At 41.7% G+C, this 12830-nt stretch overlaps 2 pseudogenes; one reads left to right on the top strand and one right to left on the bottom strand.

Annotated features, from left to right (window-relative positions):
* Positions 1-3789: 3789 nt before the first annotated feature.
* Positions 3790-6310, bottom strand: LOC136338538 (centrosomal protein of 70 kDa-like; annotated as a pseudogene).
* A 4857-nt stretch (positions 6311-11167) lies between these two features.
* On the top strand, positions 11168-12362 carry LOC136306611 (small ribosomal subunit protein uS5-like; annotated as a pseudogene).
* The last annotated feature ends 468 nt before the right edge of the window (positions 12363-12830 follow it).

Below are 12830 nucleotides of genomic sequence, written 5' to 3'. Positions count from 1 at the left end.
TTGCGGCAGTTTAGTCGTTCATTGATTGCTTCTCTTATGTGCCTTGACTGGGCGCGGGGGGAGGGCTCCACCTGAGCCAGTGATCCCTTGCTCAAGCCAGCAACCTTGAGCTCAAGTCAGAGACCTTGGACTTAAAGTCAGTGACCATGGGATCATGTTGGGATCCCACGCTCAAGCCGGCAACCCTATGTTCAAGCTGGTGAACTTGTGCTCAAGCCAGTGACCTTGGGTTTTCAAACCTGGAACCTCAATGTCCCAGGTCAATGCTCTATACACTGTGCCACCACCAGTCAAGCCCCACAATTTATTTCTAAGATGGAAAAAGCAGTGTCAGAATATGATCATATGATATGTTTGTAAAAATAATAATGGATGAATATATATATTTGGATTTGCATAGACAATGGCACTTCTCAATGAAGCCTACCCTGGACTCCCTGTTTAAAATTTCACCTCACCCAGTTTGCATTCCTAGCCCTCTCTTTTTTACTTGCCCTGTTTTACTTGTTTTTTTTCCACAACACTTAGCACCTTCTAATGTAATACCTAATTTAGGTATGTATTATTTGTTGGCTTTTTCTCTTTAGGATGTAAAAATCAATGAGAATAAAGATATTAGTCTATTTCGTTCATGGACTTTCTGAGTGTCTAGGTAGGACATTGCCTGGCACATACTAGGTACTCCATAAATATTTGTTGAATAATGACTGAATGGAAGGATTTCAAGAAGTAAGAGGAAGGAGAAGAGTGGCTTTTACTTTATACATTTTTTTGTTGCTAGAAGGTTTTGTGATTATGTGTTACCTTTATTATTTAAAATTATATATGAGAATTGCAAATTGTGTCTTTAATCTTATGAACAGTCCAAAATATAATTCTGAAGAGTTTCCTTGGTCCATTATTAAAACCCTACTTTTCACTTTGTAGAAAAATGAAGGATGTGTTCAAGAGGTGTCACAGCTGTCATAAAGAACACTGCCCGAGGCCAAACACATCTATCAAAGTGTAGAATCCATTTTCAGTTGTGTGAACAAAAATTAATTAAATTCTAAATGTCTTTATCCTATATAAACGTCTATTGATTTACAACTTTCTTAACCATTAACTCCTGAATGGAAGTATTGAAACTTACCTTAGAGTCCTCTAGGCATAGGTCAGATTTCATACCTTCCATGAAAATTTCCTGTCTATCTTTTTAGTGATCTTTCATTTTTAACACATGTAGGTGAACAAACTGCACAAATTTTCCTGAATAATCCAGATTTAAAATCTTGAACCATAAAAATTCTCAAGATGTCCTAGAAATTCCAGACCTCAATATCCAAGCTACATCTCCTAAATAGCTCTGTTGCTCCAAGGAAGGGCACAGACATAATAAGACAGCACGACATCTTAGAGAGAGTATAATCTTCGAAGTCAGACATCTAGGATTCTAAACTTCGTCTTTTACTAACAGCATCACTTTGAGTAACCTCTCTGAGTATCTGTTTTCTTTTCTATAAAACTAAGGATTGTAAAACCTATATACTCTTATTGATCAATGTCATCCCATGAAATTTAATTTTCTAAATAAAATTATAAAAAAACTAATTTGAAGCACAGTTGTGAGAACTAAATGAAACCATGTATCACTGTCTAGATCATAAAAAAATGCTTAATCAGTGGCATCTTTTACTATTTCTCAAGAAACGATAACAGAAGTACAGCAGTTTATTCCTGTATCACTCCGTTCTTGTTTCTCTATCCTGTCATTTAACTTTTACTATCTGTACATTTTTTTCTTGCAAACAGGAACATAAGCTGCATAGGGAAGCTTAAAATTTTAAAAAAATACTGTTTATTGTGCTTTGAACAGTGATAGGCATAATAAATAATTACCAACTGAATAAAGCAAAATGAGATGTTTGGCCTTTGAGTTTGAGCATCAAGAACTAATAGTGAATCAATATTAACGTTATCTGGCACATCAAGAGGTATATTGTTTATTAATTAGTTATTAAACATATATTTCTCTTTTTGTTGTTTTGTTTTTCTGAAGTTGGAAACGGGGAGGCAGTAAGACAGACTCCCGCATGTGCCCAACTGAGATCCACCTGGCATGCCCACCAGGGGGCGATGCTCTGCCCATCTGGGGGGTTGCTCTGTTGAGACCAGAGCCATTCTAGCGCCTGAGGCAGAGGCCACAGAGCCATCCTCAGTGCCCGGGCCAACTTTGCTCTAATGGAGCCTTGGCTGTGGGAGGGGAAGAGAGAGACAGAGAGGAAGGAGAGGGGGAGGGGTGGAGAAGCAGATGGGCGCTTCTCCTGTGTGCCCTCGCCGGGAATCGAACCCGGGACTCCTGCACGCCAGGCTGACACTCTACCACTGAGTCAACCGGCCAGGGCTAAACATATATTTATTGAGTGCCCAATTACACATTTATATGTGCGAAATTCAGTTCTAGGCACAAGAGAGGAGTGGAAGTTAAAAAGAAAATTTTCAAATACTGGTTGACACTGAGATTAATTGTATACATCCCTTCGTTTTTGTTAACATAAATGGTAGCACTCTCTTTCATCCACTTGCTGCAGATCTGACATGTTTTGTATTAAGACCAATTTACTTGACATTGTATGTGCTTGGCATTAAAAACAGGAAAAGAATTCTATTTTCAAAAGGGGCATAGTTAACTGTTAGACTGTGCCAAAACAATTTCCCCTCCCTTCCTTTAACCTCCCAAAGAGACAATTGGTTACATTCTAAGCAGATGCTTACTCAGAGAGTGGGCAGTAAGCCGTGGGCAGCTTGCTGCTTAATGTTAAGCAAGATCTTTGTGTGTTTTATTATATTAATTAGTGTATTGGCGAAGTTGAATGGGATTTTCAAACAAAGGTTTTGCTGATCCCTTAATTTGCAGTTTGTGATAGCTCTTTTGTTTTTAATTCTTCCACTCATTAAACACTTCAATCTAGCATGAGCTGTAACTCTCTGTAATGCTAGAGCTTTGAGGAATGATGTATGAAAATGCTAGTGCTGAGGAGGGCCAAGTACACTTTCTCTTTAGTATGGCTCAAGTGTGGGCAGCTACTCTTATTTTATGCACATCAGCATTTAACGCTAGATAGACTCTGAGACAGATGATGCCATGTTGTATGTGTTTTTTTTTATTTCACAGTAAGATTTCTTGCCCTTATAAAAACTATATTACATCAAGATTGCAAACAAACAAACAAACAACCCCCCCACTTCTTTATGTCTTTTATTTACTCGTCTATGTTACCACATAATTCATTTCCTACCCCAACACATTTCCTCCTTCTTCCTCCTGCTTTGAAAGGACAAGAGTCATGAGGGATAGCTTAATAGAATGTGCCATTTCCCTGCCAGGAAAGCAATAACTTCCTACTGGCTGGAAGTAAGAAAGCCATTGGCATTCCTTGTTCCCAGAACCAGAAAGTCACTTGAACCTAAATGTGACCTTTCTATTACTTCATCCTGTCCCTGAGATTCTCTTTTACTCACACACTATACTTTGAAACAAGCTTAAATTTTAAGCACTTAAGAATTGCTTAAGAAATATTAAAGGGTCTAAAGTTAACTTACTATTTTAACTTACTACTTTAACTTAACAACTGTTTTCTACATAAGACACTCAAAGTTAATTTAAATCATGTAAATAGAGGAGCCAACAGTAAAAAGGGGATGAAATCTGAGAATAAATATATTTTATAACCCTTGTCTCAAAAGACCAATCCTACAAAATATTTAGAATGTTAAGAATATAATTTACACAGTAAAAATGATTGGTTTTCAGTACAAAAGTGCTTTTAATTTCTTTACTGCAGGTACAATGGCTTCCAAGTCATCAATTTCTAAGATTTCAGGTAGATCATTAGTGAATGCCTGAAATGCTGGAAAAATTCCTCATGTTCTTCCACTTTGATGATAATGCTTTGGAGGTCTTCAGGTCCCAATACCTACATAACCAGTTCATTCACATCCTCATTAACCAGCCTACACAATTTTCCAGCTGTGCTCACCAGCACACACAATGAGGATGAACTATTTTTTGTTGATTTATTAGGAATAATTCTTAAATGGGCCCCAAAACGACAAAAGGTCATCACCTAATTCTAAGAGTTCTTGGAGGTTTCTCACAGCATTGTTCATTTCTCCAAGCCTAGTATAAACTTCATTTATTTGAGGATAGACTCCATTTAAAGAAGGCACATCAAATAATTTTTGGAAGTAAGAAACAATAGCTTGCAAAGTTTGAAAGTTTGCTATCCTCTTCTTTGTTTTCAACTTCTTCTAACATGGTATCTACTATAAACAACAGATCTTCAACTCTGATATCTTCATTTTCATCCTTCTTTAAATTATGCATCAGTTCTGCAGATAGTATTTTCAAGGACTTATACAAATCCTTTAAGGAAGTCAGTTGATCTGCCCACATTTCTATTATATTGATAGAAAACAAGATGCTTGTAAAGCCAGTATCCAGGGCCAGCATCACAGCAGCCTGGTCCATGCAGGTTCGCATTGGATTCGGACAGATGGTAATGAAACAATGGAGCCAAAAACTGGTGGGCCATCATCTTTAATCCTAGCTTGCACCTGGCGGCCAAGTAAAAACACATACTGGGCTCCAAAACCCATTCATTCAGGGCTCACAAAGCTACTGACTTATCCGAGTTTCCTAGAATCAAAGATTTCTAACCTCACCAGTCTCATTCACCTCTGTTCCTCATCTCCTCTCTGCACAAACTTTGCACAAACTGGCTTCTCCTTCAGCACTCCACCATCTTGGCTGCTTCTCCTGGCCTCCTCCACGTGGCCTTTCTTTGCTTTCCTCTCTAATGCTAATCTCAGGAATATAGAGAGTAAGCTCCCGTCTGCCCCACTTTACAGTGCAGAAATCAAAACCTTTAAACCAATATACAAAATAGGGAAGTCTCTAATATAAAGTCACTTATCTGAGGCATGATGGGATTGTACCACCCCACATCAAAAAGGGTGGGAAAGGCTTAGTCTTAAAACCAAGCCCCAGGCTACAAGGATCCTGCATGCCCACAGCCTGCCCCCAACACACATTAATATAATCATGCCCATCCCAAGCAAGAAGGGTAAACAATACCATCACCTGGGCAATGGGCTTCCATGTGGGCAGCCTGTCTTTAACAAAGTGAGAATAATATATTTTATCTGCCCAACAATGCTCAAATCCACAAAATTTTTAATAAAATGTTAGGTTCCTTCTTTGCTTTGTTTATAAATTATTACTAAAGCTCTTGGATTGTGAATAATTGAATTGATGCTACTCAGTACCGGGAAGTACCTGTGGTCTATTGGGGCCTGCTGCTGGTTATCTTTGCTGGGCTCATCTTTGATCTCTGTGTCTTCAGCTTTGTTTTGACCAATAACATCTTGTAATTTCATGTTTTTCTTTAGGGATTTCTCCAGTTTCTTCACCTGTTGTTTATAAAGTCTTAATTCATCCTGTGTGGGCCTGGTTTCCAAATCTTTTTGGAGATTCAGTTTTTCACTTAAAAGTACATCAACCTTAGCTTTTGCTTCTTCAAGCTGATTCTGTAATGACATTAGAAGGCCTTTATAACTTGGTAAGGCTTCAAAACTTCTGTAGTCTCTCTCTGACTCTGACTGACTTTCATCTTCTTTATATTACCTTTGAAGTTTTCTAATTTTAGATTCATAGAAATCAATTAGGCAAAGCAACTGTCTATCCAAGATGGTATGAGAACTCTTTTGCAGAGATAAGAAAACACTCTGCTTTGAGTGACAATATGGTCTTCCCCTTCCTTTGTTAATCTATAGATACCCTTTTACAAAGAAGCAATTATCTCCTGTTGCTCCATTGGTTTTTTCTTATAATGCTGACATTTTGCCTGTAAAGCTTTATGCTCCTTTTGAAGATCTTTTATTTTGTTCTGTTGCTGGCAAACCCTATTTAGGGATTCATCCTCCAATTCACCAGTTTTGGATTTCACACCCTCCATAATTTGTTCCAAGTCATTAGCTCGTTTTTCCTCATCTATTGCTCTGCATTTTTCTAGCTGAAGTTCTTTTTTAAGCTGTTGATTAGTTTCTATGAGCTCCTGGATCATGTTCTGTTGATGTGCTGTGTCTTCCACCAATGTTTTCAAGTTCTGTCTCATCCTTTGTGATGACTGTCAAAAACGATGAGATCGTTAAGATTTGTTCTCTTGACTAGACATAAAGGTTTGAAGCCATGCATCATCAACAGCCCATTTATGCTCTCCCATTCTGCTTCTTCCTGCTGTTTTTCAGTCATGAGTCTATTTGATGATTTACTGGACTGCTGGGCATTAGGGGCTGCTGGAGACGATTTAGTTTGCAGAACCAAAAATGTGGTGGGAATGAAAAATTCTGAGTTGCCTCTTCTTCACTTAGTTAACTTATACTTGATTTTCAGATGTCGACTCAAATTTCTTTCTTCAGAGAAATCTCTGATTCCATGACTATATCAGGTACTCTTGTTATATGCTCTTGTAGCACTAAGTCATTCACTGAAGTCTTCCTAGACTTGTGGTTCTCAACCCTGGCTGCACATTAGACTTACCCCAGGGAGCTTTGAAAACCCTTGTATGTGCTTTTTAGTGATGTGTAGAAAAATTCTTTAACCTTTCATTCAAGTTTAGATTGTGCAGTAAAACCCACCTGACTTGGATATTTTGGACTAGTGAGGAGAAGACTGGAGGGAATGTATCAAGAAGGGATGTATTTGTGGATTTGTGTAACTGTTGGTCAAATAAGTTTGTAAATATGATATATATGTTTCTCGCTTATAGTTTGCATTGTGTGTGGGGGGAGAGGCTGTGGGAAGGCAGAAGTCTTATAGCCTAAGGCTTAGTTTTAAGACTAAGCCTTTCCCATCCTTTTTGATGTAGGGTGATGCACTCTCATGAGGAATCCCATTATGCCTCAGATGGGTGACTTTGTATCAGAGACTTTCTTGTTTATATATTGGATTAAAGGTTTGGATTTCTACACTATAAAGTGGGGCAGACCGGGAGCTAGCTCTCTCTCGATTCCTGGGATTAGCATCAGAGAGGAGAGCAGAGAAAGGCCACGTGGAAGAGACCAGGAGAAGCAGCCAAGATGGTGGAGTGCTGAGTGAGAAGCCAGTTTGTGCAGAGTTTGTGCAGGGAGAAGGAAGGAGATGGGGAACAGAGGTGAATAAGGCTGGTGAGGTAGAACCTTTGATTCTAGGAAACTCGGATGAGTCAGTGGCTTTGGGAGCCCTGAATGGAAAGGGAAGTGTTTTCCCACTGTGTGTATTTCTTGCCTGCCGGGTGCAAGCTAGGATGAAAACTAATGGCCTACCAGTTCTTGGCTCTGTTGTTTCATTACCATCTGTCCAAATCTAATGCAAACCTGCATGGGCCAGGCGGCTGCGACAGTGGCTGTGGATACTATACTGGCTTTACAGTAACTATATGGTGAGGGAGATTTTCCTGTTGCCCTTGATTTAACTATTCGTCTTCTCACCACTGTTTGATGGCAAAAGATGCTCTATGTGTTATCTCATCTATTTCTCACCATATCTATCATAGTTAGTAAGATTCAATCCAGTCCAGTTAAATACTTCATTCTCAAATTCTATATAAATCTTTTTCTTCTCTACTTTCAGTGGAGGCTTGACCTATGACTTTGAGGGGAAACCACATGGTCAGCTCTCACATCCTCTGTCCAGCACCCATAAAATGGAGGAAATTGTTTATTTATTTATTTCTCTCTCTCTCTCTCTCTCTCTCTCTCTCTCTCTTTCTTTCTTTCTTTTTCTTTTTATTTTTTCATTTTTCCGAAGCTGGGAATGGGGAGGCAGTCAGACAGATTCCCGCATGCGCCCGACTGGGATCCACCCGGCATGCCCACCAGGGGGCGATGCTCTGCCCCTCTGGGGCGTCACTCTGTTGCATCCAGAGCCATTCTAGCACCTGAGGCAGAGGCCACAGAGCCGTCCTTAGTGCCCGGGCCATCTTTGCTCCAATGGAGCCTTGCTGCAGGAGGGGAAGAGAGAGACAGAGAGGAAGGAGAGGGGGAGGGGTGGAGAAGCAGATGGGCACTTCTCCTGTGTGCCCTGGCCGGGAATTGAGCCCGAGACTCCTGCACACCAGACCAACGCTCTACCGCTGAGCCAACCGGCCAGGGCCACTTTCTTTCTTTATTTTTAGGAAATTGTTTATTACTTGAAAATATGTTTTCTGGAATATTGATTTTTATTTTATTGATTGATTTTAGAGAGGGAGGAAGATAAAGACAGAGACAGTGTGAAGCCAGTATCCACAGCCATCATCACAGTCACCTGGCCCATGCAGGTTCACATTGGATTCGGACAGATGGTAATGAAACAATAGAGCCAAGAACTGGTGGGCCATCATCTTTAATCCTACCTTGCATCTGGAGGGCAAGTAAAAACCCTGGGCTCCAAAACCCACTCATTCAGTGCTCACAAAGCTACTAACTTATCCGAGTTTCCTGGAATCAGAAGTTCTACCTCACCAGCCTTATTTACCTCTGTTCCCCATCTCCTTCCTTCTCCCTGCACAAACTCTGCACAAACTGGCTTCTCACTCAGCACTCCACTATCCTGGCTGCTTTCCCTGGCCTCCTTCACGTGGCCTTTCTCTGCTCTCCTCTCTAATACTAATCTCAGGAACTGAGAGAGAGCAAGCTCCCTGTCTGCCCCACTTTATAGTGTAGAAACCAAAACCTTTAATCCAATATACAAAAAAGGAAGTCTCTGATACAAAGTCACTTATCTGAGACATGATGGGATTGCACCACCCCACATCAAAAAGGGTGGGAAAGGCTTAGTCCTAAAACCAAGCCCCAGGCTACAAGGATCCTACCTGCGCATAGTCCGCCCCCAACACACATTAATATAATCACGCCCATCACCTGGGCAACCAGCTTCCATGTGGGAAGTGCCATCTTTAATAAATTGAGCATAATATATTTTATCTGCCCAACAGACAGAAACATCAATCTGTTCCTATATGTGCCCTGACCCTGGATTCAATCCACAACCTCTGTGCATCAAGATGATGCTCAAACCAACTGAGCTATCTGGCAAAGTCTATTTTGTGGAATACTAAAAAGAATTTAACAAAGCATTGGTCACCTGACCAGGCAGTAGAGCAGTGGATAGAGCGTAGGACTGGGATACAGAGGACCCAGCTGCAAAACCCCAAAGTTGCTGGCTTGAGTGGGCTCACCAGCTTGAGTGCAGGGTCTCTGGCTTGAACATGAGATAATAGACATGACCCCACTGTCGCTGGCTTAAGCCCTATAGTTACTGGCTTGAAGTCCAAGTTTGCTAGCTTGAGCCCAAGGTCGCTGGCTTGAGCAAGGGGTTACTTGGTCTGCTGTAGCCCCCCAGTCAAGGCACATATGAGAAAGCAATCAATGAACAACTAAGGAGCTGCAATGAAGCATTGATGCTTCACATCTCTCTCCCTTCCTGTCTGTCTATCCTTAGCTGTTCTTCTCTCTGACACTCTGTGTCTGTCAAAAAATGAAACAGTCAACAAAACAACAAGAGCAACAAAGAAACAAGGCATTGATCGGTGTAGGGGAGAAAAGCAAAGGAGTTCTTACTGAGAAAATTTGAGTATTAAGGACAAAAAAAAAAAAAAAGGACAAATAGAAATTAGTGGGATGGCCCGACCAGTGGTGGCACAGTGGATAGAGCATCAATGTGAGATGTTGAGGACCTAGGTTCAAAACCCTTTGGTCACTGGCTTGAGCACAGGCTCAACAAATTTTGGAGAGCATAGGATCACCAGTATGATCCCATGGCCACCGGATTAAGCCTAAAGGTCACTGGCATGAGCAAGGGGTCACTGGCTCAGCTTTAGCCCCTTGGTCAAGGCACATATGAGAAGAAGATCAGTGAACAACTAAAGTGCCACAAGTATGAGTTGATGCTTCTCATCCCTCTCCCTTTCTGTATGTTTCTATTCTCTCTCTCTAAAAAAAGAGAAAGAAAGAAATCAGTGAGATGGATCTGAAAAGAAAAAGAAAAGCATACCAAACTAAACTGCTATGTGGAAAAATCAACAACGTATAAAAGCATAGTGATAAAGAGCAGAGACTCCATTGCCAGCCTGCCTGGTTCAAATTCCAGCTTTACTACTTACTAATGTGAGATTAGCCAAGTTACTTAACCTCTGTGTGCCTCAGTTACTTCTAAAATGAGGTAAATGAAAATACCTAAAAGAGTTATTGAGATGATTTCTTGATGGAATAGTCATAAAATGCTTAGAATGGTGCCTGGCATATGGTGAAAGCCATGTGAGTATTTGTTCAATAAATACATATGACATCTTCCTTATTACCTTAAAACAATTTCATATTTAGATTGTTGGGGTAAGTTAGTATGAAGAGACACCAAAAGGAATACTTATAACATACACAAGACCCACTCCCCCCCCCCCTCCATTGATTTGAGAGAGTGAAAGAGAAAGGGAGAGAGAGGGAAACATCAACTCAGTTGTTTCATTTAGTTTTTTCATTTATTTTTGTAGCTATTGATTGCTTCTTCTATGAGCCCTGACCAGGGGTGGAACCAGGGACCTCTGGTGTGCCAGGTGGATGTTTTATTCTCTGAACCACCCAACCACAGTCTATAAGACTCACTTTTACATTTTTACTGTATCTTCTATTTTATTATTCTTTTTCCCAAAAGGAATATTATTTTGATCTATTTAATATTTAATTATGTGAGGGGAGTGATGGTTTAGTTGTATATCTTTCTTTTTTTAATTTAATTTTTTTTGTGACAGAGACAGAGAGAGACAGAAAGGGACAGATAGGATGGAAGGGAGAGAGATGAAAAACCTCAATTCCTTGTTGTGGCATCTTAGTTGTTCACTGATTGCTTTCTAATATGTGCCTTGACTGGGGGAGGGGGGCTCCAGCAGAGCCTGTGACCCCTTGCTCAAGCCAACGACCTTGGGCTTCAAGGCAGTGACCTCTGGGTTCAAGCCAGAGACCATGGGGTCATGTCTATGATCCCATGTTTAAGCCAGCAACCCAGCACTCGAGCTGGATGAGCCCATGCTCAAGCCGAAGACCTTGCAGTTTTGAACCTGGGTCCTCCGTGTCCCAGTCCTCTTCTTTTCTGAGGAAATACCAAATGGCAATGACGCTGGTGCTGTGGAAGGGCCTGGTGGCTCCAGAAGCCCCAGGAACCCTGGAATGGGACGCTGCAGTGGCTTCTGTGGAGAATTTGGCAGTGACATCTGGAGCTAAGACCCAGACCAGCAGAGGCAAGGCTGAAGACAAGGAATGGATCCCGGTCACCAAGCTGGGCCACCTAGTCAGGGACACCAAGATCAAGTCCCTGGAAGAGCTCTATCTTTTCTCCCTGCCCATCACGAAACCTGAGATCACTGGCTTTTTCCTGGGGGCACCTCTGAAGGGAGAGGTTTTGAAGATTATGCCCATGCAAAAGCAGACACGCACTGGCCAGAGGACCCGGTTGAAGGCATTTATCACTATTAGGAACCACAATGGACATCTTGGTCTGGGTGTTAAGTGCTCAAAAGATGTAGCTACTGCCATTGGTGGAGCCATTATCTTGGCCAAGCTCTCTATTGTCCGTGTGTGACGAGGGCACTGGGAGAACAAGATTGGCAAGGCCTACATGGTCCCTTGCAAGGTGCTCAGCTGCTGTGGCTCTGTGCTGGTGTGCCTCATCCCCGCCCCAGGGGCACTGACATGTCTCAGCCCTGTGCCCAAGAAGCTGCTGATTGTGTAGCTGCTGACTGCTACACCTTGGCCAGGGCTTGCACTGCCACCCTGGGCAACTTCGCCAAGGCCACTTTTTTTTTTCTTCCTTGAAGTGAGAAGTAGGGAGGCAGAGAGGCAGACTCCTGCATGCACCTGACCGGGATCCACTTGGAAAGCCCACTAGGGGCGATGCTCTGCTCATCTGGGCCATTGCTCTGTTGCAACCGAAGCCATTCTAGCACCTAAGATGGAGGCCATAGAGCCATCCTCAGCACCTGGGCCAACTTTGCTCTAATAGAGCCTTGGCTGCAAGAGTGGGAGAGAGGGAGAGAAAGGAAAAGAGGAAGGGTGGAGAAGCAGATGGGTGCTTTTCCTGTGTGCCCTGGCCAGGAATCGAACCTGGGACATCTACATGCCAGGATGATGCTCTACCACTGAACCAATCAGCCAGGGCCGCCAAGGCCACTTTTGATGCCATCTTTAAGACCTACAATTATCTCACCCCTGACCTCTGGAAAGATACTTTGTTCACCAAGTCTCCCTATTAGGAATTCACTGACCATCTTGTAAAGACCCACACCAGAATTTTTGTGCAGAGGACCTAGGCTTCAGCTGTAGTTACCACATAATTTCATAAAAAAAAAAATAAATAAAGTGAACTAAATCTGTTAAAAAGAACAGCATCAGCATATAATCCAAGATTGGTAATGAGCCCCTGCCCCCCAAAAACATTAGCATGCTTTTAAAAATTGGAAGCTTTTCTTTTCTTGTTTTTTTAGAAAGAGGCACAAAGAGAGATAGAGAGACAGGAACATTGAGCTGTTCCTGCATGTGCCCTGACTGGGGATAAAACCAACAACCTCTGTGCTTCCGGAGGATGCTCCAGCCAACCAAACTATCAGGCCAGGGCTTAATTTTCTTTTTTTAATTGATTGATTTTTAGAGAGACAGAGAGAAAAAGTAGAGAGAGGAGAGGGGAAAGAGAACTATTCATTTGTTGTTCCACTTAGTTGTGCATTCATTGGTGGAAGCTTTTCATTTTAGTAATTGCTTTGCATGTGCTTTGACCTGGC

Source organism: Saccopteryx bilineata, chromosome 5, assembly GCF_036850765.1.
Source record: "Saccopteryx bilineata isolate mSacBil1 chromosome 5, mSacBil1_pri_phased_curated, whole genome shotgun sequence".
Taxonomy (NCBI): Eukaryota; Metazoa; Chordata; class Mammalia; order Chiroptera; family Emballonuridae; genus Saccopteryx; species Saccopteryx bilineata.
Note: the sequence above shows the minus strand (reverse complement) of the source record. Positions and strands in the feature narration are given on the sequence as shown.